The sequence below is a fragment of the Psammomys obesus genome, unplaced genomic scaffold (genome assembly GCF_907164565.1).
Source record: "Psammomys obesus unplaced genomic scaffold, mPsaObe1.curated_primary_1811, whole genome shotgun sequence".
NCBI lineage: Eukaryota > Metazoa > Chordata > Mammalia > Rodentia > Muridae > Psammomys > Psammomys obesus.
This window is the reverse complement of record NW_026585894.1, coordinates 16,051,076-16,077,652: the sequence shown is the minus strand read 5'-3', so window position 1 is coordinate 16,077,652 and position 26,577 is coordinate 16,051,076. Positions and strand designations below refer to the sequence as shown.

Here is a 26,577-nt window from a genome sequence, read left to right as displayed (position 1 = left end):
CTTAGTGGTGTGTCACTGACAGGTCCGATCACACCATTTACTCAGCACTACTTATCTGCACGTACTTCTCATTCTCTGTTCAGTTCTAATCCTCATGTTAGATCGACTTGGGTGTCATGAGAGCTCTTTATTTGTTCCTCTTCTCAATGTGACTACACAGAGTAAATCTCCTTCCTTTCTCTGTTTTTCACTCTTATTTGCTTCCTTAATAGGCATAGCAGAGACAGGTGGTGGAGCTGATCTTGTTAGGACTGCCAGAGCCCAGGCTTTGACCTAAAATCTCCAGTAACAGGCCCTCTGTCCAGAGCCATCCAGAGCTTTCCGGTGTGAGTGCTCTTGGCTATTTCTTTTTGGTTGAGCCTAGGGCTGCTATGCAGGGTAACTGCTTGAAATGGAGTTAATTGTTCAAGGACTTGCCAAGATGACCTGGGGCAGATCAGCTTCTTTTCCTAAGAAATGTGTAATGAGACTTCTTTTCCTAATCCAGAAATAACAAATCTTAGTGATTCTGAGGGCTCAGAATGAGAAGAGACCTAGGCTCAGGGGTAGCAAGCGGGAGAAAGGAATTTTGCATACAGCTATCAGCCATCACCTATTTTGTGAAGCATGGGTAAAAGTAGCACTGTTTTCATTGCTTGGCTTAAATACACAGGCCCTCCACCTCTCAACAGCATCTGCTTCTGCATAAAGGACCAATTTTCTCCTATTTGACCTTTATTTTTATAATCAAGACTTTGGACTCCTTTAACAAACCTTTCTCTTGCCTTACCAGATATTCCCTACTGAATATTCATACATTTCACATTCACTACAGAAAACTGAAGTTTTACTTTACCCTACTCATCCATCCTGGTCCTTTTCCTTTCTGTTCCTCGTTAAAAGGAAAAATTTCAAAGCACATTTCTCTAGTTCACCAGCAATTCCTTCAACCCTTTTTTGTCAAGTTCTTGTACTTCCCTCCACGTGGTGTGATCCTCCTCCTTGCCTCTGCTCCTGTTTGGAAAGTTTTTTTTTTTTCTCTTTATAAGGTACTGCTTTTATACCTTCCAAGGCTTACATTAAATGCCACCTTCTTATTCGCATTACTTACAACCCCCGTTAATCCTGCAGTTTATTCAACTATGATTATTTTCTTGTTTATAATCTGCTTTCCTCCACTAGTAAGGCAGAAGGCATGCACAACTGCACTGTGTGTACAGCATGTGGCACAGTACTTGGCCCACGGTGAGGGCTCACTGAACTGAAGGAGTGAAAGAAGGAGTCACTATGTGGAGCTCTGCCGTGAGTGCTTTAGGGATGATGGAAAGCCCCCTGGATAGAGGCTCTTTTCCTTCTGTTCAGAGTGTTATTACGGGGAGAGGTGTGTCTCTCAGAGTGATGGGAACCAAGAGGTCCCTAATCGCTGGCTGTAATGGGGTGTGCAGATCAGCAAGGCCCCTGGAGAGGAGAGAGGCCACCTTAGCTGCCTCTCTTTGTTGCTCCCACCTCCCAGGCTCTGGCCGCGGCTGCCTGCAGTGACTCGTGACTCCCCAGCAGCCAGAGAAAGCCCGCGACCGCGAGGGAGGGGGAGGCGAGAGCCCCTGGCCCGCCCTCCTCGTGCCCTTCAGAAGCTATCAGGGGGTGCTGCTCCGGGAAGCCTCGCCACCTCGGGCTGGCAGCCACCTCCCGCATACACCCGTGCGTGCTTTGCAGGCAGCGTAGCCTCTCCTGAGGCGGTGCCCACGCAGCCGCGCCCCTTTACCTTGCTTGCCCGACTGGGCTCCCCCGCACCGCAGCGCCCGCGCCACGGGCAGAACCCAGGCGGACGCGCGCTCTGCCCTGCCCCGCCCCTCCCCGAGTGGGCCGCCTCCGCCCCCGCCCCCGCCCCCGCGCGTGCTCCTTCCCCCTCTCTCCCCTGTGCGCCCCTCCCAAGCCCTACATCTACCGCCCGGCTGAGGGGGTTCAGTCTGCAGCCGCCGCTGTCGCCGCCACGCTTTGGCCTCGGAGCTGGCAGCAGCGGCCGCTGGTGCCGCCTAGACAGCTGTGCGGGTGAGCATCCCCAGACAGTAAGCTCGCTTTCCCTCGGCGTGCGTTTGTGTGCGCTTCCCGTGTCCCTGGGGAGCCGCAGCTCTGTACTCAGCGGCCGCCGCTTCGGGCTGCGCCGACCTACAGGGCTTGGGTACCTGTGGCCTCTGGCCTCGGCTGCCTCGCCCATGTTGGGGGCTGCGGAACCTGGGGCTCCAAGGTCCCTTAGGGTGCGTGCCTAGAATTCCTCCCCAGGGCTTCCGCTACCTTGTGAGGTGGGATACAGAGCAGGGGTCGCATCTCTGGGTGTTTCCTCTGCAAGGATAGAAGGTGGGAGTAAGGGGAAGGAGCTTTTAGTTTTTTCACCCAGGATGGCGGGTAGTGGGGGTTGGGCGAGGTGGGGACACCTTTGGTGCTCCCCCCCCCCGTCTTTTAAAGAATAGCTAGCAGCGGTTGAGAGGAGCAGGGGATGATGATGACGATGGGGGGACTTCGTTCGTTTTCCATTAAGGATGGCGCCTGTTAGGCTGGGGAGCAAGGTGGAACCTGGCTTGATTCATTCATGTAGATTTTGAGGGAGCTGCGTGATTTTTCCTTTGAGGATGGTTGGGGGAGTAGGGTAGTACAAGGAGAATGGTGAGGGAGGGAGAAGGCTGTTCGTGGTTCTGCTCTCTAAGGGGAGTGGGGTGATATGGGGAATGGGGGTGGGGAGAGGGGACTGGATTTCAACTACTGCAGGAAGCAAGAGGAAGGTCTTAGGTTGAGCCTTGGTGGGATAGGAAAGCTGCTGGGTGTGACCTTTCCATTTCAAAAAGCTTGAAATTTTCACTAAATGCAGTCCTGTGTTCGGAGAAAGAGGTTTCTGATTCTCAAATTCTCATTGCTTAGTCTTCCACAACCAGGTAGAGGTTTGAATCAGAAAGGCCAAGGGAAACAGTGTGCTCTGTATTTTCTGCGTTTGGGCCTTTTGAGTTTCTTGGTTTCATTCTGATTACAGCGACCCCCCGCCCCCCCCCCCCCACACACAACTAGGGTGGCACATTGGGAACAGGAAACAAGAAAGAGTATGAATGTGACTTCAGATTTGGTTTTTAAATTTCCTGAAGGTCAAGAGTTCAGAAGTAGAAAAGAAGCCAGAGTGGGACAAATGTCTTTGCTGGTAATCCTCTGTACTCTTTATTTAAATTATGTCATTGGGATGATCTGAGCCTCTTTTGATTTGAATTTGGAATAGATCCAGTTTTCCTAATTGGAGATATCATTTTGTAATTGCTTGTAATTCTCTGTTATCAAATGTATTGAGAGTTTATAGAATACTGGGAATATTTTTTGTTATCTTGATTAAGGCTGTTTTAATATAAATGTAATGTTCCTCGGAAATGAGAACATTTACAGAATAGCGCAAGTTTAAATTGTTGGTTACATGGAATTGGGTAAAGAGTTCCCATCCTCACTCACCCCTAGGAACAGGCTGCTCCCCATTCCATACACTTGAAAAAAATTCAGGGGCTTGGGTTGGTAATTTTGTCTTTGGAAATTCATGCCCATATTTGCTTAAGAAGAATATGCATTAAAAAGACTATGGGCCTTAACATGTACTAAGATTACAATGCTTTCTTATTTTGGTTACATATGGTTCCAATCTAATCTACCTTCAGTTCTTAAAAACATGTATTTAACATTTTTAAGGGCAAATAGAATCTTTATGCAGCAGGAGATTTGTTAAATAGGCCATGGTTTGTACAAACCACTCCTGTAAGTATACATTCTAATAGTACCATATAGATTCTCTAACCATACATGGCTTTTGAAATTCTAGACTTCCATTCCTGTATCTATTTTATCTATTTATTTTTGGAGAAGGAAAACATTTTTAAGCAAGTCTAGATTTGGGGATGAAATAAAATAGTGTAATGTGCTAACTGATAAAACACCTCTTGTATGAGTTCATTGGAGATAATATATATTAAACGAATGGATCATTTGGATAAGATATTGACTTTGTTTATTGCAAATGTTTATTAAAACTAGAACTGTTGAAGCAGAAGTAGAGCACTGTCTACTTGATTACCAAAATGTGTTGACTTAGGTTGCTGTGTGTACCTTCCTACCGTTTATGTGATGTTTGTTCTGCACCATTGCGATAGTGAGAAAGAGCATGTTTTCACAATATAACGTTAAGCCTGTTGTTTCCTCTGTGAAGAATAAGAATACTGAAAGTAGTAAAAATTTCTTATGAGGAGCAGAGCAGTGTGTTGGTGGGAAAAGGTGCCTTAAGTTTCTCTCTAAACAAAAGGAGCAAAAAAGGTCTTTCCCTTAGCTTTTTTGAGAGCCTGTTATAAGATGGGAGGAAAAAAAAAAGATGAAGAACTTTCAGAAATTAACAGTATGATGAAATAATTGTTCTGAATATTCTCAAAGATTTCACTAGCTGTCTATTTGAAAAGTAACTTGTAAATCAAGCCTTTGTGTGAGAAACTCACCATAACAACTTCAGCTTGGATATTCATTCACTCATTCATTTGTTGTAGCACTAGGGATGGAACCCAGGGCCTCACACTTGCAGAGCAGGCGCCTTTATCATGGGGCTACAACCCTAGCCCATGTTTAGACATTAAAACAAATAATTTGTTAAAGGCATGGCAGCTAATCTCCCTGTTTTTCTAATCTCTTCCTCCTGGTTCTCCTCTTCCTTTTCACTCCTCCCTCTTCCCCCCTTCTGCTGCCAGCAGCATTGGCTTTTATAACCTTGTGGAAGTTGAGCAAATGTTCCTGCTTGCTTGAACTTTAGTTGTTATCTCATTGGCTGCTTTCCTTAACTTTTGTCTACACATTTTTTTTGTTACTGTTAACTGTTTGGATTTGGGATAAAAAGGAGTATGTTGTACTTATTTTTAAGAGTTTTTTTTTTTCTTCTTCTTCCAGCTCATGTTGAACAGAGCAACAGGATCTCCCCTCCCTCCCTCCTTGACTTCTCTCTCCCCCTCTCTCTGCCAGAACAGTGCCTAATTAAGTAAAATATATGACCAATCCTTTTTCTCCAACAAACATTTACAGATGATGGAGGCTCTTGTACCTGGTGTCCAGATACCAAGTATGTAAGAAGTGGCGTCTACCTTTCTGCTGCAATTATAGAAAAGTAAAGTATTGACAGTTACTCTGCTGTGAATAATTAAGAGCTGTCTGTAGTTTTTTGAATATCCACATAGTAACTGTGACTACATTAAACATTCTTCAGTCTTGCAAATAGTGAAATCATTTCTTTGCAGTAACTTTGTTTTGAGACATAATTTGTTATTTCAGAAAATAAAAATAGCCTCGGATTCAACCATATAATTGTTGAAAATATTTACAAAGTTGACATCTTTATTGAGCATTTATAGACTTTCCTTTGTTGTACGAAAATTATATAGCATTCAAGTGGTATTGAATATCTTAAGTAATTTAAGATGATTTAAAGTATATGGAAAAATGTGTGTAGGTTATATGTAAATACTTGGTCGTTTTATATGGAAGACTTGATCATCTGTGAATTTTGCTATCTATAGGTAGTTTCTGAAACCAATCTCCCATGGATACTGAGAGATTGTGCCTTATAATCTATGGTATTTTCTCATTAAAATTTATTATTATTATTATTATTATTATTATTATTATTATTATTATTATTATTGTTTGTGGTAAGGTCTCCTGTACTTCAGGCTAATTCCCAACCCTCAATTCTCCTGCCTCTGCCTTCTGATTGCTGGGAAGATAGGCATGTACCACTGTGCCTATCCTTCTCTTTTTAAATTAGACAATATAATTGTATGTATTTATGGAGTACATCATGAGAAGTTGATGCATATATACAATGTATATTTTCTACAAATTACATAGCACATCAGATTTATTGATGTTTAAATTCATTGTTCTTATTTTCTTTTCTTGAGACAGGGTCTTAGTATGTAGCCGTGGCTGTCCTGGAGTTCACTGTGTAGACCAGGCTGCTGTTGAACACACAGCGATCTGCCTGCCTCTGTGTCTTAGTGCTGGGATTAAAGGTGTGGCTAAATTTATCTTTTCATTATTGTTTCGAGTAGTGAAAAGTGGATGACCAGCCTCCTTTCCTGTGATTTAAAATGTTTTCTGATAGCAAATTGAGGCCCCCAAGTTATTTTTCTGTGGTCAATTTTGAATTATGATTGGTCATGGGTGAGAGTTCAGAAAAGGAATAGTATTTTAATACTAGCTTGCTAAACCTTTGATCGTCTGCAGGGTGCCCTCTGAGATCTTGGAGGATCCTTCTGTTTCTGGAATGTGCCAGACTAGTGGTTTTCATCCACAGGGAATTTGCCACACATCGATCATCAGACAAAGCCCAGGAGATTTTTTTTTTTTTTTTGCCAGATGCACTTCCTGGAATCTAGCCCCAATGGCCAGGGATATTGCTTAAATATCCTAGAACTCATAGGGCAGCAACCCCAGCACAGACGTGTCCAGCCTGAAGTTTCACTAATGCCGAGGCTGAGGTAATTTCCTCTGCAAACACAGGAACACATAATTCCAGGAGAGGAAAGGACAATAGCAGTGCGTTCATGTGACCCTGTAGAGCACTTGGCTGAGCTCATTTGATTAGACTTCAAAGTGGCTAGTTCCTGCACACCAAACCAAATAATTAAAATAACAGCTTGTGTTTATAGTGCTCTGTTCCAGGTACTTGCATACATTACATATTTCTCTTATTTGGTAAATGAGGAACTAGGTTTAGAGAGGTAAAATAAATTGCCTTGGGTCTCACTGCTGGTTAGCCTTAGCAGTGGAGATGAAAATCTTCTGAAATTCATGGTCTCCGTTGTGGTGGGCACCATTCAAAAATCTTAGCTCACAAAAATTTAAATGTTATACAAGTCTATCAGTGTATGTAGGCTTTTTCATTTGTAAATTCTTTATAACAAAAATAGAATCTGGTCTTGAAAAAAATGAAAATTGCTGTATGTCTTAAATACCGTTGAGCTTGCTTGAAATGAATTAAAATCAGGAATGATAAATCTGGCCAGGCTTGGAGTTTGTACCAAGGAAAGAAGGAAAGGGGGAATAGGGAACCAACATTATTTCCACTGCATTTCAGGAAGTACGCTAATTGGGGTGACACCCTGATCTGATTTGATCTCCTTACTTAGTTTTACAGACTCATGAAGATGTCCACATCCTAGATAAGAAGATGAGGGTGGGGCCAGGCATGGTATTGCTCTCCTTTAATCCCAGCATTTACGAGGCAGAGGCAGGCAGATCTCTGAGTCCCAGTCTAGCCTGGTCAGGGCTACACAGAGAAACCACATCTTGAAAAAAAATAACAAAAGAGTCCCAAGGCTGCACAAATGATAAGTGACAGAGTTGAGATTTGAGCCACTGTCTCTGTCATAAAGGTTGGTGGTGAGTTGAGGTACCTGGTAGAGAGAGAGGAGAGTAGTTTGGTCCTGGATTAAAAGAAATTTTAGAGGCAGCATGTGTTACCAGTGGATTTTGCTGTACTGAATTTGAAAGTAAGGAGGTGAATATTTGTTCTCTGTTCTACTGATTAGAATTGAATTCAACATGGAATTTGGTCTAGATGTCTACTCCAAAAGGCTGCAATGTTTATTTTAGAGAAATATTTTATTTTATTTTACTTGAAATTTTTAGGACAAAATTTTTAGGACAAACCTGGACATTATCTACACTGGCATCGATTCAGCAACTTTCCTTTTTCCTTCCTTAGAACTGCCTTATAGAACTTACTAATGACAGAATCTGGTTTTCTTTTTTTTATACAATTTGAACATTTGCATGGAAATTGTTTTTATAATAAACATCAGATACATATTTGTGTTTTCCATTTGGGGATGTTTTGTTTTGACAGCTAAATATTTATCTTAACTTTTGATATATTTTGTTTTAGAGCATAAAAAGAGGAGAAATTAAAAATACAGCCCCATGTCAATTATATTTTGTTTTTTTAATTAATTAATTACATTCTTTTCACTTTGTATCCCTGCTGTTACCACCTCCCTCTTCTACTCTTTTTTAAACTTTTAAAATTATTTTTATTTTTTTATAATTTATTTAATTTTTATTTTATGTACATTTAATGTGAAGGTGTCAGATCCCTTGAAATTGGCATTACAGACAGTTGTGAACTACCATGTGGGTGCTGGGAATCGAACCTGGGTCCTTTGGAAGAGCAAACAGCACGCTTAACCACTGAGCCATTTCTCCAGCCCCCTCTTCTACTCTTAGTTGCAGCCCTTATGCCCTTTCCCTACTCCCCTGATAAGGGAGGTCCTCCTCCCCTTCCATCTGACCCTAGCCTGTCAGGTCTCATCAGGACTGGCTGCATCATCTTCCTCTGGCCTGGGAAGGCTGCACCCCATAGGGGAAGGTGATCAATAAGCTGGCCAATGAATTCATATCAAGAGACAGCCCCTGTACTCCTTACTAGGAAACCCACTTGGAACCTGAGTAGTCTATGGCTTCCTGCGAATAAGAGGTCTAGGTCCTCACCAGGCAAGGTCATTGGTTGGAGTATCAGTCTCTACAGGCCCTTTGGGCTCAGGTTTTTTTTTTTTTTTTTTTTTGGCTCTGTTGGTCTTTTTGTAGAGTTCCTGACCCTCTAGGTCTTTCTATCTCTCCGTTCTTCCACAAGGTTTCTGTCACTCTGCTCAAAGTTTGGCTATGAGTCTCAGTATCTCCTTCAATACCCTGGTAGGTAGAGTCTGTCCAAGGTCCCCTGTGGAAGGCTCCTGTCCTGTTCCTTTTCTACTCCTACTTCCAATGTCCATCCTGTTTTGCCCTTCTGACTTTCAGCCTCTTCCCTAGGGTCCTCCTTGTTGTTTAGCTTCTTTAGACTATAGATTTTAGTATGTCTATCCTATAGTAAATGGCTAATATCAACTTATAAGTGAGTATATACCATATATGTCTTTCTGCTTTGGGTTACCTCACTCAGGATGATCTTTTCTAGTCCCCACAATTTTCCTTCAAATTTCATGATTTCTTTGTTTTTAATTGCAGAGTAGTATTCCATTGTAAATGTACCACAATTTCTGTATTCATTCCTCTGTTGAGTGACATCTAGATTGTTTCCAGATTCTGGCTACTATAAATAAAGTTGCTATGAACATGGTTGAGCAAATTTCCTTATTGAATGGTGGGGCATCTTTTGGATATATGCTTAGGAGTGGTATAGCTAGATCTTGAGGTAGCACTATCCCTAATTTTCTGAGAAAGCACCAGATTGATTTCCAAAGTAATTGTACAAGTTTACATTCCCACCAGCAATGGAGGGGGGTTCCCCGTTCTCCACAACCTCTCCAGCATGCATCATCCCTTGAGTTTTTGGACTTAGCCATTCTGATGGGTGTAAGGTGAAATCTCAGGGTCATTTTGATTTGCGTTTCCCTGATGACTAAGGTTGTTGATATTTCTTTAAGTGTTTCTCTGCCATTTGATATTCCTCTGTTGAGAATTCTCTGTTTAGCTCTGCCAGTTTTTAATCGGATTACTTGGTTTGTTGGTGTTTAACTTCTTAAGTTCTTTATATATTCTGGATATTAGCCCTCTCTCAGATGAAGTGTTGGTGAAGATCTTTTCCCAGTCTGTAGGCTGTCGTGTTGTTCTGATGAGAGTGTCCTTTGCTTTACAGAAGCTTTTCAGTTTCATGAAGTCCCATTTATTGATTGTTGATCTTAGAGCCTGTGCTGTTGGTGTTCTGTTCAGGAAGCTGTATCCTGTGACAAGGTCAAGGATCTTCTCCACTTTTTCTTCCAACAGATTTAGTGTGTCTGGTTTTGTGTTGAGGTCTTTGACCCACTTGGACTTTAGTTTTATGCAGGGTGATAAATATGGATCTATTTGCATTTTTCTACTTATAGATATCCAGTTAGACCAGCACCATTTGTTGAAGATGCTATCTTTTTTCCATTGTATGTTTTTGGCTTCTTTGTCAAAAATTAAGTTTCCGTAGGTGTGTGGGTCTATTTCTGGGTCTTCTATTCGATTCCATTGATCCACCATCCTGCTTTGTGACAGCACCATGCAGTTTTTATTACTATTGCTCTGTAGTACAGCTTGAGATCAGGGATGGAGATACCCCCAGACGATCTTTTATTGTACAGGATTGTTTTAGCTATTCTGGGTTTTTTGTTTTTCCACATGAAATTGAGAATTGTTCTTTCAAGTTCTGTAAAGAATTGTGTTTGTATTTTGATTGTAATTGCATTAAATCTGTAGATTGCTTTTGGCAGGATGGCCATTTTCACTGTTAATCCTACTGATCCATGAGCATGAGAATCTTTCCATTTTCTTTCTTCAGAGATTTTAAGTTATTTTTTTTTCAAACAAGTCTTTCGGGTGCCTCCTTGGTTAGAAGAACACCAAGGTACTTTATGTTATTTCTGGCTATTGTGAAAAGTATTGTTTCCCTAATTTCTTTCTCAGCCTGTTTGTCTTTTGTGTATAGGAGGGCTATTGATTTTTTTTTTTTTTTTTTAGTTAATTTTGTATCCAGCCACTTTGCTGAAGTTGTTTATCAGCTGAAGGCTTTCTCTGGTAGAATTTTTGGGGTCGCTCATGTATACTATCATATCATCTGTGAATAGTGACACTTTGACCTTTTCCTTTCCAATTTGTATCCCCTTGATCTCCTTTTACTGTCTTATTGCTTTAGCTAGTACCTCAAGTACTATGTTAAAGAGATATGGAGAGAGTGGGCAGCCTTGTCTTGTCCCTGATTTCAGTGGGATTGCTTTAAGTTTCTCTCCGTTTAGTTTTATGTTGGCTATAGGCTTGCTGTATATTGCCTTTACTATGTTTAGATATGTGCCTTGTATCCCTTATCTCTCCAATACTTTAAACATGAATGGGTGTTGGACTTTGTCAAATGCTTTTTTGGCATCTAGAGATGATCATGTGGTTCTTTTCGTTCAATTTGTTTATATGGTAGATTACAGAGAGTCATATTTTTTTTTTCTGGAAAGCATTTGTGTGTGTGTGTGTGTGTGCGCGCGTGCACATGTGTGTGTGTGCATGGGCAGAAAAGGATTCTTGTGTTTCATTTCATTTACTTTAAGTTGGGAAATATTTTTTTAATATATAATGTTTTTATTTTTTTTATGGAAAATATTTTTAACCATGATTCTTCAGTGCCAGGGAGCTGGAAGAAAAGAACTGTTATTTAGATAAAATATATGTTTTGATTTCCACATAGGACTATCAGCCATAGATTGTGATGACGATAATATCCTGATTGTGACCTCAGCAATCAGCCAAGTGCTAACCGTCCACTGTGTGCAGGCATATGTGCTCCTCACCTCACTGCCAGTGCTTTATTTTAGTCTTTGATGTGTGAGGTATAGAAACTGGTTTTGTGCATGCATCCCAGTGCACTGCCACTGGCCTACATTCCCCAGATTCATCCCACTAATTTTAGATAGATGGGGGTTCTGGTGAAACTTGTAAGAATGCCCTGGGGAGGAGGACCCAACGGTATCCTGAGGGCCCACTGGCCTGCCAGCCTAGCCTACTTGGCTAGACCCAGGCTTGTCAATTATGCCAGTAAGTATAAAAATAAAAGGCAACTTTATGTCTCATTGGACATGATAGCCTGGAAGACCACAATTAAGGCTTCTCCATGAAAAAAAAAATTTATAAAATGAGACATCTGTTCTAATTGTGGAAGGTTTGAAATTTTATATCTGTCTTAGATTCAGGTAGGAGATTAAGTTGTAGATTTTGGCAGTACAGTCATTAATGAATCCATGCAGATACATATACACACAATTATTTTAATCTGACAAAAAAAAAGTTCCTGGAGGTGGGGCTGGAAGGAGGGATCAGTGGTTAAGAGCATTTGTTGCTCTTGCGTAGGACCTGGGTTAGGTAACTGCAGTCCCAGGGGATTGGCTGCCCTCTTCTGGCCTCCTCAGGCACAAGGCACTTATGTAATACACATATATTCAGGTGAAACAATCATGTACATAAAACAAGAATAAGTAAATCTTGATAAAAATAAGTTCTTAGGCTTGGAGAGATGGCTCAACAGTTAGAAGCACATGCAATTTTTCCAGCAGATCTGGGTTCAACTCCGAACACACATGTCAGGCAACTGGTTCACAGCTACTTCTAAATCCAGCTCCAAGGGCTTCAAACCCTCCTCTGGGCTCTGTGGTCAACTACAGTTAAATTTGTATGTACCTACACACACACACACACACACACACACACACACACACACACACACACACAGAGTAAGTGATTCTTAAAAAATATAATTATAAAGTTCTTTACAGTTCCTTCCTTTTTCCTTGCATGAAGACATTATTATTTTTTTTTCTGTGTTGGTGCTCTTCTGTCTGCATGTTCGCTGCATGTCTTTATCCTCATGGTAACTTTTGTCAGCCCGTCTCACTGTGCCCATTTCCCTTTCCTCAGGATCATCCCTGCAGCACATTTACCAGCCACAGCATCTGCATTTCTCTTATCCACATTTGCCATTGCTGTGCTTACATTTGATTGACTGGACTAGGTCTGTCTCTCCACTTTGGATGATTCTCAGGTTAGTGGGAAGGTGAGAAAATGCAGTATCACTCATTATAGAAATGCCATTGACAGAACAGACTAAACCAAATATGGAGGGAGGCATAGGCTCGAGACATGTCACGTTGTAAATGCAAAGTAAATTTTCTTTATAGCTAGGGTACCAGCACCCCGAAAAGAGTGTATAATCATACATGTTTATACTGCTCAGGGCTGAATGGAACAAAGGAGGAAATGATCCCTATGACTTAGGGGTGTGTTTTCATGAAGCCTTTGAATATGGTGCATCATCAGCAAGTGACCTGCACTTTGTAACAGGTTTGTCAAAGTTATGTTTTATTTGCCCACATAAAATACAGCATATGTATTCTAAGTTCCTGAGACATTCTAATAAAAGGAATTTGTAGTATCCATGAAGTTGTAATTTTTATTTTTTATTTTTTGTTTTGAGACAGGGTGTCACTGTGAAGCCTAAGCTGGCTTTAGATTCACAGAGGTCCTTCTGCCTCAACTTCTCTGTTGTTGGGAACTTGGGCGTAAGGTGCTAAACCTGGAGTCACATGGTTTTGTGTGTGTGTGTGTTTCGAGACAGGATTTCTTTGTGTAGCCTTGGCTGTGGGCCTCTTTTGTAGACCAGGCTGGCTTCAAACTTAGAGAGATCCTCCTGCCTCTGCATTCCTGAGTGTTGGGATTAAAGACATGAGCTACCATGCCCAGCTTTAAATTTATATTTTCTTTCTCAAAGAGATGGTAGCTGTGAATACAGAAGTTTTGTTGAGAGCATTGCTTTGATGAGGAAGAATAAAGCTAACTGTGCTTGAAAGTTGGGAAATCTTGTCATTCACTTTAGGTTAAGGCTGTTGGCTCCTGTTCAGTTTGAGATGTATGATTTGTTAGGAAGGTCGAGTTGACTAGTTTTCTGCCCCATTCTTGTTTGTGGAGCTGATCTCTAGCATCTGCCTGTAAATGTAGTCAGTCATCTTCTTCACTTTCGTGTGGCTTGGGGAACTGGAGGGAATTTCTCTACAGGCTTGCCAGAAACTGATATACAGGAGAGAGGGGAGGGAAATAGGTAGAGAAACATAAATTATAAAGTTGATGATTTTGAATGCTCAGAATTCTTATTCTTCAACTCTTTCTCTTCCTCTCCCCCTTTCTCCCTCTTTCCTTCCCCCCCCCCGTATAAAACACAATGTATCCTGCAAAGGACTGTGAGTTCAGAGTAGTTTCAGATCCTAGACCAAGTTCTTTCTTTGCCACAAGAAATTACACCCTTTGAGAACTGAGAAGGGATTTTCCAGTGTATCAAATACTTCACAGTAAGGGAAGAACCTATGATAAGTATGTTGGTTCACACCTGTCATCCCAGCACTGGGAAAGTGGAGGCAGGAGGCCAGCTTCCGGTACATAGTTTCAAAAAAAAAAATCTAGAAAAGAAGACAAGAAATCAAGCCTCCAAATGAAAATGAGGTGATGGAAGTTTATACCTGCATGTGTAGATAAAAAATGCCTACTTTAAGGATCCTCATTTATAGGTAGCAAATGGTAGCCATTTAAAATCTCTAATTTGATGACTTGTACAAATGCATATATTCATGAAACTACTCTTATAGTTAGGCTCCTCAAACCTACGTATATGCTTTTGTGAGAGAACCCCTTGCCAAAGTAGCATTAGGAGGAGTTCATGGGCCTTCCTCTATATAAAACCCACATTCATATCCAAGATGTAATCTTGTTCTCTGTATTTAAAGCAAAGTAATATTACAGAGGAATTCTAGGTGTGGCTTTTCTGAAACATTTTCTTGATTACCTCAGAAAACTACTTAGCAAATAGTTTCTTTACATATTTGGACTGAAGGAAAATTACAGCCAAAAGAGAAGCAATTCTGTTAAATAGAAGGGCAGTCTATATTCTTACATATTTCTCCTAAAGAGAAGTGGGTTGAGACTGTAGCTAGTGGGAGGGCACGTGCCTTAAATTCAGAAAGCCAAGGAAGCCAGGATTACAATTTTGTCTGACAGATTGAGATGTTATGGTGTACTCTTGGTTATCAAAATACTTATGTAGTGTGGGGTTTTTAGTTGGTGAATATTCATGCTGTGGGGAAAGCATGGTAGTTCCTGTGCAATCTCAATTACCTAAGTGTATGTATGTACACTTACAAGATCTAGAAGGACACACCGAGCTGAGCTGCTTGTGACTAGGTGACTTAGTTTTTGAATTCTTGTGTTTTGTTTCCTGTAATCCACATATTAAAAAAAATAAAAGATTCCTTTAAAAGCTTTAAAAAATTCACAGAGCTCCCAATTTAACCCCAGCACTGCCAAACAAACATAAACAAACAAAAACCCAGGAAAAGAAACAATTGAAATTTTGACCCAAACAAAAAATGAAAAAAAAAAAAGGTGTTTATTCATATACAATTTTGTTACTAAATGATTGGTATGTTTTCTGAGAAATGTGTCAGGAGATTTTTGTTATTATACAAACATCAGAATGTACTTTTACAGACCTAGATGGCATGTGCAGTACAGCCTGTTGTTAATAACTAATAAGTGTAATAGCTAATAACCATAGAGAATCTTATACTGAATAGTGAAGGAAGTTGAAACAAAATGGTAAGTACTTATCTACCTAAATAGAAAGGGGGCTGGGGAGATAGCTTAGTTAGTGGTATATTTGCTGTACAAGCATGAAGATCTGAGTTTGGATCACCAACACCTATTTTTTTTTTTTTTATTAAAAGAGCTAGCTGAGTGTGATGATACACACAGTTATAATCAGGATTGGAATACATATAGCATGGCATTGCCTGAAATGTGAAATGACACATCTATATCTTCAGGTACGCATAGACAGATACAAAGTCATTTTATAGGAATAACCCATGAGCCTTCCAATAGATTTGGAGCTGATTTGGGGCTCTCTGTGCATAGATTTCACACTCTATTTATATATTTTTAGCTTTTGGTTTATTTAGTTGTCTTATTTCATCTGTATTATTGAATTAAGTGAATAATTATTAGGGGAAGTTAGGAGCTACTGTAGTCAGTTGCAATTCATCCCTTTCTTACTGTCAGAAAAATTAAAAAGTCAGGAAGTGTTGTGCTGTCACTGTGTTGATTGTTGTGACCCTGGTCTATACCCACTCCCTGCCACTCCTGCTGTGCCCTGTGGCTGCCCTCTCTGTCTTCCTTCCTGGTTTTCTCTTGATGTGTCTTTCCCGTCTCCTCATGTTACTTCTGCACGGCTGCTTCTGTCTCTTAAAAAAAGCCATCTTCATAAATGTCTCCAGAGAGAGTGGACAGCCAACAGGAACCTTAGCATCTTCGTAGCTGGGTTTCCGCCTTTTCATGTTGTGATCCAATAAAACTGAAACTCCTTTCAAGTCTGAAGCCACACTGCACATTGTAGAGGCCTGAATGGCTGGTATTTAGAGAACTAAAACAATGTATTTCCTGGGCTGCATCACAACAGTCTTCGAACAATGAATCAGTAAAACTAAAGAAAGATTTTATAATATCCTGGTGATGCTTCCTTTAAAAATGCTTAAACAGTTAAATACTCTTGAGTTATATATGTATTTAGTGTTCTTCAGAGTGTACTGAAAAGATATTAACTCCCCCTCAACACTTGTCAAAGCCTACAAAGCTTTTTGCATGGCACAAAGCACCTTACAGAGAAGACACTTAACTCATAATAATGTATTATTATTGGCCCATGAGTTGTAGCAAATGTACCACACCAATGCAAGGTGTTGAAAGTTCAGTTCCAAGACCCTACTCCTAGAATGCAAGAGTCTGCAGTACCCAAGTCTCTTAATATAATTAAAAGTGGAGTGTGTACATGCATATGAACTGTGAGTGTTCTTCTGTATATTTTAAACTATGTTCTTCACAAAACCTAAGGTAATAAAGGTGCTCTGTAACTATTGTCACACTGGGGTAATTGCAAGAGAAAATTTACATACTACACATGCATACAGTAGTCTATTAAGATCATTTTCCATGCAAAGTTGGTTTAGTCTGTGTATGTGTAACCTGTGGATGTGGAGGGTCTGCTTTACTTGTAATGGCTAGGAAAGATAATGGCATTGGTCACAGAGTAGGTATGTGACAGGATCTTCTTGTACCCTCGATGTTTCCTCACTTGCTTCTTGCCATGTTTTGGCAGCTCTCAGCCTCCCCTTCCCTTTATTTTATCTTTATCCTTGGTGTGGTTATTTTGATGTGGTTATCCTTAGTGTGGTTAAGGTTTCGCAAGGAGACCTCCTGCATGACAAAAAGCTTAGCTGGTATGCCAAAACTACCCGTGCACTCACTATATATAATTTTCTAACACTCAGGACTTTATTGCTGTAATACCTTCTTCAGAATTAAATGGTGGGCACTTTGTAAAGGTTTTCTGACAGGGAATTCGAAAGCAGAAATTTTGACACCTTGTAAACTTAGTTACCTCTGCCGTATTTCAGACCCCCACACATTTTCTTTATCTGTTTGTCATTGTTCCTATAGCAGGCAGTGGCAGCACACATGTGGATATGAAGGATTTACTCTGTGGCTACTTGACTGCAGTAGAGCTGTCTGCTGGCCAGTATGCAACTTGATGATCCCAGCTTCTGACAAGAATGGGGCTGAGTGCATCATAAAGGGAAACCAACAAATGCTTAGTCAGTGCTTACTCTCAGGCACATACACAAGGGTGTGCTGCATGCTAGGGAGACCAGTAAAATCAATATCTCCAGGCAAGGAGTGTTCATTATAATTGAAGATGCTGTTAGCAATGCAGCAAGGATGTGGTAGAAAGAGTATTGAACTGGGTGGAGCAGGGGGTGAGGAATTTGGAACCTTACCCAGAAGACCATTTTATTTTCTGGGAAAATAATTCTTCCACTGAGGTTTCAGTTTAAAAAAAACAAAAAACAAAAAACAAACAAACCAATTTTCTGGATACTTCAGAGGATGCTACATTCTCTTTTGTCTAAACGAGATGTACAAGATTAAATATCCCTAACTGCTCTGGTATTGGGGCATTTCAGATTTCAGATTAAGGATTCTTAAGGATAAAGTCCACACAAATATTTCAAAATCTGGGGGAAACCTAATCTGAAATAACAGTAGTTTTAAGATTTCAGGGAAGGGGCTGAGCATGGTGGCACATGCTTTTTTACCCCAGCACTTGAGAGGCACAGGTTGGCAGATCTACCTCTAGTCTACCTAGTGAGTTCCAGGACAGACAAAGCTACATAGGCAGACAGTATCTTAAAAAAGAAGATTTCAGAGAAGGGCTATTTAACCTTTCTGTATAATAATTACCATTTGTTGTATGGCATGTGTTTATATCTTATTATACTCACTATAACTACACACCAGTGCTTCTCCATGTGAGATCCTTGGACACAGAGCATAGAGCTTTACCATCTATGTCCTAGAATCTTGTTAGAAATTAAAGTTCATGAGCTCTACCCAATCTGGCTGAATTAGAAGTGCTAATGATGGGGCTTCACTGCCTTTGTTAGAACAAGGGTCCCCATCAGGTAATTCTGATATCCACCAAACTGTGACTACTATGAGCTATACGAACTTGAGGCAGTGAGTTTCTGCTTTGGCTACATATAAGATTGATTCATCTTAGGTAACTTTGTTGGGAATAGGGCACTGTGTTGTTCTGTATTGCTCTAACAGAATATCTAAGACTGGGAGACTTAAAAAAAAGCAGAAGTTTATTTCTCACCATTTTGGAGGCTGAATACTCTCCATAATGAAGATGGCAACAGATTCCTTGTCTGGTGAGTAGTGCTTACCACTCACAACATGACACCTTGATGCTGCACCCTCCAGAATGAAGGGATAATTTTATTGTCACATGAAGAAAAGCGGAAAGTGTAGATATGAACTCTTGTCAGCCCTTTTGTAAAGGAACCTAATCTGACTCACCAGAGTTTCATCTTTGATTAAGTCAACTCAAGGCCTTACTTACCTATTAATACTGTCTTCTTGCTTACCTTAAAAATGAACTTCGGAGAATATGGGAATACTCACAGTCTTGCACCAAGGAAGGTCAGGAGAGCTGATAGAGGAAATGGAGGAAAGGAAGGTCGTGGCGCATTTAGAGCACTGGCAAAGGCACCCCATGAAGGGGAAGGCAGAAAGGCTAGAGGGCTCAGCACTGCAGTGGAACCCTTTTATATGATCCTTAATTTCATGCAAGAGGGAGGAGTGAGTCTCTGTGCTTGGATCCCTTAAAGGGTCCAGCTAGAAATAAATGTCATGGTGGCCATTAAGTTTCAACACCTGGCTTTTGGAGGGGGCACATTCAAACTATATAGCAGGACCCATATATCCCTAGCTCACTGGCTCCCCAAATGCAGACGTTCTTGAGAGTCATTGGTTGAGAGGGTAGTATCTGTGGTTCCTAATTGGTGTAGAACTCTAGAGGTGATGAGGTTGGGTCACCAAAACCAGGGCTGTGGAAGCTGAGCTAGACACCCCAAGAAAGGACTTGTAAAGACCTTGGCGGAAGGAGGCTTTCCTTTTAGAGAAAACATTTAAGGTGATAGAAAATTGGAAAGATTATTCTGACAGCTACGTGAAGAAAATTGGAAAGATTATTCTGACAGCTACATGAAAAAGAGATTATGCCTAACATTTAAAAGTCTGATGAGGACCTAGAGAAATAGCTCAGTGGTTAAGATCATTAGGTGCTCTTGCAGAACCTGGGTTTAATTTTCAGCACCCACATGGGGTCTCACAACCATCTCTAACTCTGGCTCCTGGGGATACTATCCTAGTGTCTGTGGCACCAGGTACACAGGTGGTTCAGAGGCACACATGCAGGCAAAACACATAGTCACATATTTTTTTTTAAAAAAAGGTTAAAAGTCTGGTGATGTAATCAGTCTGCAGTTAAACAGATAGAGCTGGGATAGTGGAAATGATAAGAAAATGTCTGAACTATTGTTTTACGAAGAATAGGTAGGATGTAGCGGTGGTCATGGGAAGGGACTGTGGTGTAGGAGTTGCTCTCATGCATCCAGAAGGACCCAGTGCTCTAGTGCAGCTGTCAGAAATGTCACATGTGTGCTATACAGTCTTCTGTCCTTTATGGCTTTCGTTTAGCCCTAATTTGGGGAGTGGTCTGCAGAGAGTTATGTAAATAGAAATTATATATGTCTAAAAAGCTACCCAAAGAGTATTAGAGTGGAAAGGTGCTATTTTTTTGTTTGTTTGTTTAAATGAAAGAATGCTTGTAGTTGTGGGAAAGTTGTAAACTTGGCAATGACTAATTCAAGCCTCTCAGTCAATTAAGTGAATTTTTGTTTTATCATTTGTTTTATTTGGGAGCCACTGTAGTGGTCATTGAAAGAACATCAATCTTCTTATTTTTAAAACACAACAAAAATATCATTGAACATTAGGGCAAAGGACAAGAACGTCAAGGTTTTAACTTTTGACTTTAGCAGATATTTGTCACTCCATTTTTCTTGCTGGATTTCGCCATTTGACTTGTTCTGTTGTATGCATTTTTTTCCTAGTGCCTAATAGGTCTAGTTCTCTATCTTCTATTTTAATGGCTCTTGTAGTTTGTAAATATTACTAACATTTTAACATGATAAAAATGGACAAATATATTTTCTTATTCTCTCTTGGCCAGAGGTCCCTGAAACTTGCATGAAACCATGGCTGTGGAAAGAGCTCCTCAATCTTTAGTCTTGAAATGAAGAATTCCAAGGAGTACTTTTTACTCTTCCAAGTTTTGCTGGTTTAGAGGAAAGACATCTTATTAACTGCTTTGAAAACTATTAAAACAGGTTCACATTTATCCCAATACAAAGTGTAAAAATGGCTCATTGTTCTAACTTTGGGAAATCTGCACTTTTTAGTTTTTGAATGAATAAAATTAAATCTGCAGAAAAATCTGTACTGAATGTGAATTTAAATGTGTAGCACATTCAGCAAATGCCTTTAAAAAAGAAAGTCGAGCTTTCCCAAAACTGAATAGTGGTGACACTTTCCCTTAAATAGTGAAGACTATTATGAGTACTTAAATGTGGAAGGCTTGAGGAGATAGTTCAGTGTATAATGTTTGCCACATGAGCATGTTGACCCAAGTTCGGATCTCTAGAACCCATGTAAAAAATCTAGGCAGGGCTACAGTCTGCAATACCAGTGCTAGGGAGAATGGAGACAGAAGGATCCCTGACTCACTGACTACCTACTCTAGCCAGTTGGTGAGCTCTGAGTTCATTGAGACTCTGTCTCAAAACATCAAAGCAGAGAGTGACTAAGGAAGGTACCAAGTATCAACTTCATGTATCAGTGTACCTCCTCACACTCCCAAACTAAAACAAATGTGAATGTATAGTAGAATTGGGACAATACAGAGGAGATGAGCATGGCCATCCACAATGATGGTGTGCACATTTCTGTGTTATGTGGGGGAGGGGCATGAGTTTTCTAGACAGGGTTTCTCTGTGTAGTCTTGGCTATCTTGGGCTCACTTTGTAGACCAGGCTGGCCTCAAACTTAGAGACCCACTTGCCTCTGCCTCCTGAAAGCTGGGATTAAAGGCATGGATAAATGCATAAATAAATGTAGAAAATTGTATGTAATAAATGTTTTTCTAGAGTACAAGAGCATATTACCAGATATAGCATATACCTAATCTTACCTAGATAACAAAACTTGGACTGTGTTACATTTATATAACTAAAAATATACTTAAGTTTTTTTCTTTGCAGGCCTGGAGAGATGGCTTAGTGGTTAAAAGCATGGTCTGCTCCTCCAAAGGTCCTGAGTTCAATTCCCAGCAAACACATGGTGGCTTGTAACCATCTATAGTGAGATCTGGTGTCCTCTTGGGTGTATGCATACATGCAGGCAGAACATTTTATACATAATAAATAAACATTTAATTTTTTTGCTTATTAATGTTACTGAGTAACTGGTTATGTTGCAAGTCTTATGTAGAAATTATTAAAATAAGGCATCTCTTATCTGAACCATTCTGAATAAATTATTTTCAGTTCTTCTAGAGGAAAGGAGCCAGCAGACATTTCAGCTATATTTATTATTGTATTTTATGGCAACATTGAAAGTATGTTTTGAATGGCACATATGCCAGTGTTTCAGACTCCTAAATTAATACAAGTACGGGAAATAAGTAACAATAGGGTGAATGAGAGGTTGAAGCCTACTGGTTACCATCACAAATGTTTCTAATAAATGGGGATATTTGGAGTTCACCCCTCTTTTATTTCTTAGGTGGAAGAGGGTATTATCCTGAAAAACATGATTAAGGGATGGTTGCCATGACAACCACCTCCAAAGCATCTGAAAGGAAACAATGAATCTGTGAGATCATCCATTTTGATTGATTTGACTGGTTATTTAAGTTCATTTAAACAGCCATTGTCTCTGCATTTTATTATTTTTTTTATATGATTCACTCAATTGATGAGCAACTTGGGGGCACTTTAAGCTTGGCTGAAAGTAATGATAGGGTCATCAGTGTCTATGACCAGAAAACTTTCATTAAACCTCAAATGTCTTAAAGGTCACTAAAGTGACATGTCTGCTTTCCAGAATCAAAATGACATTTCTAATTTCTTAGAATAGGATAAAATTAACATGATTTATTTGAAAGGGTATACCCTAAAGTATTTCAGTTTTGTTTTAGATTACTTTGCAGTCATCACATTTGCCTGGTGTTTGGCTATCCTTCTGTTTTTACTTTTTGCCTTGCACAATATTGCTGACACAGTCTGCTTTATGTCTGATCGAAGCCACAGTTATAGTCTACATATTGAAAAGTACACAGAGACAATACCTATTGTATCTTCATCCTAATGATCCCAAATGATGTTAAGTGGAACACACTAATACAGAGAAGAAAGTGGAATGATAATGCAAATGCAGTTCAAGTCTCACTGAAAATATTCTCCTTGTTACTGTTGGGAATTTTTGAATCGTGGAATAGAAGACAGTTCCCTTGGGCTCAGTTGGACCTTAGTGTTTGAGCTTTGACTCCTCAGTCTGAACCTTTCTCTCTTCTGCCCTCTGGAGGGTGTCAAAGAACATTGGGTACAAGGACTTCTGAAATGGGTAGGCAGTATCTTGGTCTGACTAATAGAAGTTTTTCAGTATCATCTGATGGTAGCTCCTTCCTACCCAGCAATAAGTTGTATAGGTAGCAAGCAGGCAGAGAGAAGGCATTTTGTAGGGCAAGATCTTAAGAGGGAAGCTACCTGACTCTTCAGGTAGAGAACCAGATTCCTTCTGAGTAGAACCCAATATAAATTGCATCTATCTCCGGGAATAGTCAGTTCTGGAAGGGGAAAATGAAATCAGATGTTGAAGCTAGAGTGTGAGGCATTCAAGTTTGAAATTAAAGTTTGGTTGAGTCTAAAGAAGCATTCATTTGCTATCAAGTATTTGTGGAGGTGTAATAAATTGTTACCAAAGTTGATAGCACTTCAACTGCTTGTCTGCTGTCAGAAGTGATCTAATATTCTGTGAGTAACTGCTATGTACATCATATGCATTTGATTCTTTGCCTTTGTGGGGTTCCTTGCTATTAGGAAGTTCAGAAAGGTTGGGCAGCTAATGTAAGGTACAGCCAGTGTTTCACCTCACCCTGTCTGAATCTAGCAGCCTATGTGTAAAATAGCTGTGACAGCCTGGTACAGTGGCACATGTAACCCAGCACTTGGGGAGGCAGAAGCACCTAGACTGATGTGAATTCAAGGACAGCCTGGTCTACAAACTGTGTCCAGGACAGCCAAGGCTACACAGAGAAACCCTGTCTTGAAAAAAAAAATCTGCTCTGACATGTCATGTTCTTTCCCAGCTGCATGAAAGGGTGTGGCACCTTCTGTGAACAGCAAGTTTCATATGAGTGGAATGTGGGTGGGAGATGAGATTTTTACATATGTATGCCATTCAACCTACCTAGAAATAAGAAAGAAAAGGGTTTTGTGTCTGCCATCATGAAATATCTAAGGTCCTCTAGCACACACACACACACACAAAAGTAATATGAAATAAATAACTGAATGGTTTTGTAGAATTGGAGAATATTTCCTCTTGTGTAGGTGGGAAGAAGAGCAAAAGATGGTCCTGAGTTCACCTCTACACAGCTCTCTTTGAATGTTAGCTCTTTATCACTGACACAGATTGATCTTTCTTTTGATTTGGCCAAAAAAAAACCTGTCCTCTTAGTTGTTGTGTATTTATTTTTAATTTCTGAAATATTTTGTTCTCTTTTATTTTATCGCTTTTTAAATATAAATACATTTATTTCCTTTCTTTTTTTATACTACAATCGAAGTTTCCCCTGCTTTCTCTCTCTCATTCCCTCCCCCTACTCTCCTTTGCCTTTCTTACCCATTCTTCCTTCATTTCTTTTCAGAAAATAGCTGAATTCCCGTGGATATCAACCAAACATGGTATATCAAGTTGCCATAAGTTGCACCTCATAATAAAGCTGGATAAGACAACCCAGTATGAGGAAAAGGGTCCCAAAAGCAGGCAAAAAAGTCAGAGACAGCCCCTGCTCCCACAGTTAGGAGTCTCACAAGAACACTAAGATACAACAGCCATAACTTATATGTGTAGGACCAAGATCAGCTCCATACAGGCTTCTTGGTTGTTGGGTTGAGTCTTTATGAGCCTCTATGAGCCCAGGTTTAAGAACCCTGTTCTTTTAGTTTGTTCATTTGGACTTCAGACTAGTTGTCCCCAACTATGTGACAGTCATCATTCAATTCTCATGAACAGATAAATCTATTAGCATATAGAACTAACTACACTAGCTCTTGCCTGGCACACACAAAAATTTAAGTCTGTATTTGCTGCCTGTTTGATGATCATGCCAGAAGTGGTTGTGGTGTTACAAGAGGGATCCCATGCCTGGTTGCAATCTTTGTTTTATGTTTTTGTCCTATTCCCATTGAAACTTCCTGACAGCCTGTTTTGGGTGTGGGAACAAAACAGTTGGCAGCTAATTGTGGTGACACATACCTGTGATGCCAACAGAGGGGGAGGTGGGAAGCAGGGGGAATCCTCAATTTGAAGGTAACAACGATCACATGGTGAGATCGTTTCTCAAGTAAACAAAACCTAAACAGGTCCTTCTTGGTGAACTGTCTTTTTCCAAGGTTTCCTTTAGAAGTGATGTAAAGTATAATATGGAGCTGTGTAAGGGCTCATGGGGCAGCTGCTTGTGTGCAGGGAGGACACTGTTGTGTATTTGTGTGGTGGATAGCAGCAGCTGGAAGACATCTTATTTCTAGTACCCCGGTACCGTTCACATAAGAGCCTGCAAACTAGCCTGCATTCTAATCCTGTTGTGGGTGGGAGATAACTTCAGCGGTCACAGGGTACCTCATCTCCATGGCAACACCTAAATATTCCTCTGGTGACTTGTGTTCTACATTTTGGCTGGATCAGAGCCCTCCTGTGGCAGAAATATTCTAAAGATGTTAAAAGAGAAAGGGGGAAAAAAGATTCAACTAATAAATCTATTCTAAATGACTGAGTCATTTGTTTTGATTACCAGAGCGATTGCCAAATGTTAATTTAAAACTGAAATAGGCCATGAGCTCACTCCCCTAACAATGCTGAGAGTTGGAGCTAATGTAGCCTGATAATGGAGGAGCCGGATCCACTGCCCAGGCTAACATTATATTATTAACAGACATTTGGCTGTTGTCTGTTACTCTTTGGGTTTTAAATACAAAGGAGAATGTGTTGCTATCTATCTTTTCAAAAGAAAAGAATGTTTTAAATTTATGACTTTTCTTCTAAATAGGTAATTTTGCTATTTTTTTTCTCCAGTTTAAGCAACTGGTAGCTGTTCTTAGCTGTGCCCAGCCCTTTTGGAACACATCCTGTGTGAGGTAAGAGTTGCTAATTGCTGCAGATTCTTACGCTGATCTTTCCAATTTGTGGCACTGTACAAATAGCTTTATTTGTTGGAGAAGTTTAAGAAGGTTTGTTTTAATTGGACCAACCAATACCACTGCTTACCCTAAATATTAGCTCTCTGGGGAATACCCGTCAAGCAAAAACCTCATTTGCTTTGAGTTTGGGAGCATAACAGTGAAAGTGGCAAACACTGCTGAACTCTCAGATTTCTCCTTGACAAGAAGGAGCACCTCATGTTGCAGTGTGAACAGTAGGGAGCAGAAAAGCTGCATGGGTAGAACACTACTGAGTGGAAGGGGACTCTTCATTGTGACTGGGAACGTCAGTGCCAACCAAATGCAGCAAGCCTAGGTGGAAGGAGTCAGGTCACTGTAAAACCTGGTGGAAGGAACACCAAAAAGTGTTTCTGCTGGGTCACAATAACCTGAGCCAACTGGACTTTTTTTTTCTAGTTCTCCTTCAAGTTCAGAAGCAGCCATGCTATATTGGTGCATGTACTCTCAGTGCCTGAACCTTTCATTTACTACACACACTGGCTAGATAGACATCCTCTGCTTCCTTTTTTGCTGGTGGCTGATTTATGCTCTGTGGAATCCAGGCTTCCGTATTTCTTCCCTTGAAGAGAAGGGACATCCATCTTTGAAACTGACAAGAGAGACATCTAAGAGAAGTCCACTTCAAGTACAATGCAGAAATGACTGCCTCCTCTTGTCCCCTAGTCTCTGTAGTTCTATGAGGAACATGCTGTTTGCAAGTACTGTACCTGTTGAGATTTCCAGTTTCATATATGAAAAGTTTGCTGTGTTGGCACCTTCTCTACCTAGGTAAACCTGCTCAGTTCTTTTTTTTTAACCTTCTAAATTCTTCCGGATCATTGCAGAAATGCATGAGGTTATGCTGTTGAATCTTGTGTTATTTCTTCCTTTAAACCACTGAGCCCCACTGTGTGCCTAGGCAGGCCTGTTGTGACAAAAGTCAAACATTTTAGATCTGCTCTTCCTCAGATGTAGAGCAGCCCTAGATTATTTTTTCTTTGCTAGGTAAGGAGACTGAGCAGTACTCTATGAAATATCACCATGCTAATAATACTGA

The 26,577-nt window shown here is 40.3% G+C and overlaps 1 protein-coding gene across 4 annotated transcripts in view; it reads left to right on the top strand.

Annotated features, from left to right (window-relative positions):
* Positions 1-1,893: 1,893 nt before the first annotated feature.
* Positions 1,894-26,577, top strand: part of Fhl1 (four and a half LIM domains 1) — a 63,476-nt gene continuing 38,792 nt past the window's right edge. Inside the window, exons 1-2 of one of the 4 annotated variants that reach the window (XM_055599642.1) lie at positions 1,895-2,028; positions 25,396-25,457. The gene's annotated coding sequence lies outside the window, so the exon portion shown is untranslated. Of the gene's footprint in view, positions 2,046-2,166; positions 2,235-25,395; positions 25,458-26,577 lie in introns of those variants that run through there. The other 3 variants (XM_055599643.1, XM_055599644.1, XM_055599646.1) reach the window with 3 other exon arrangements.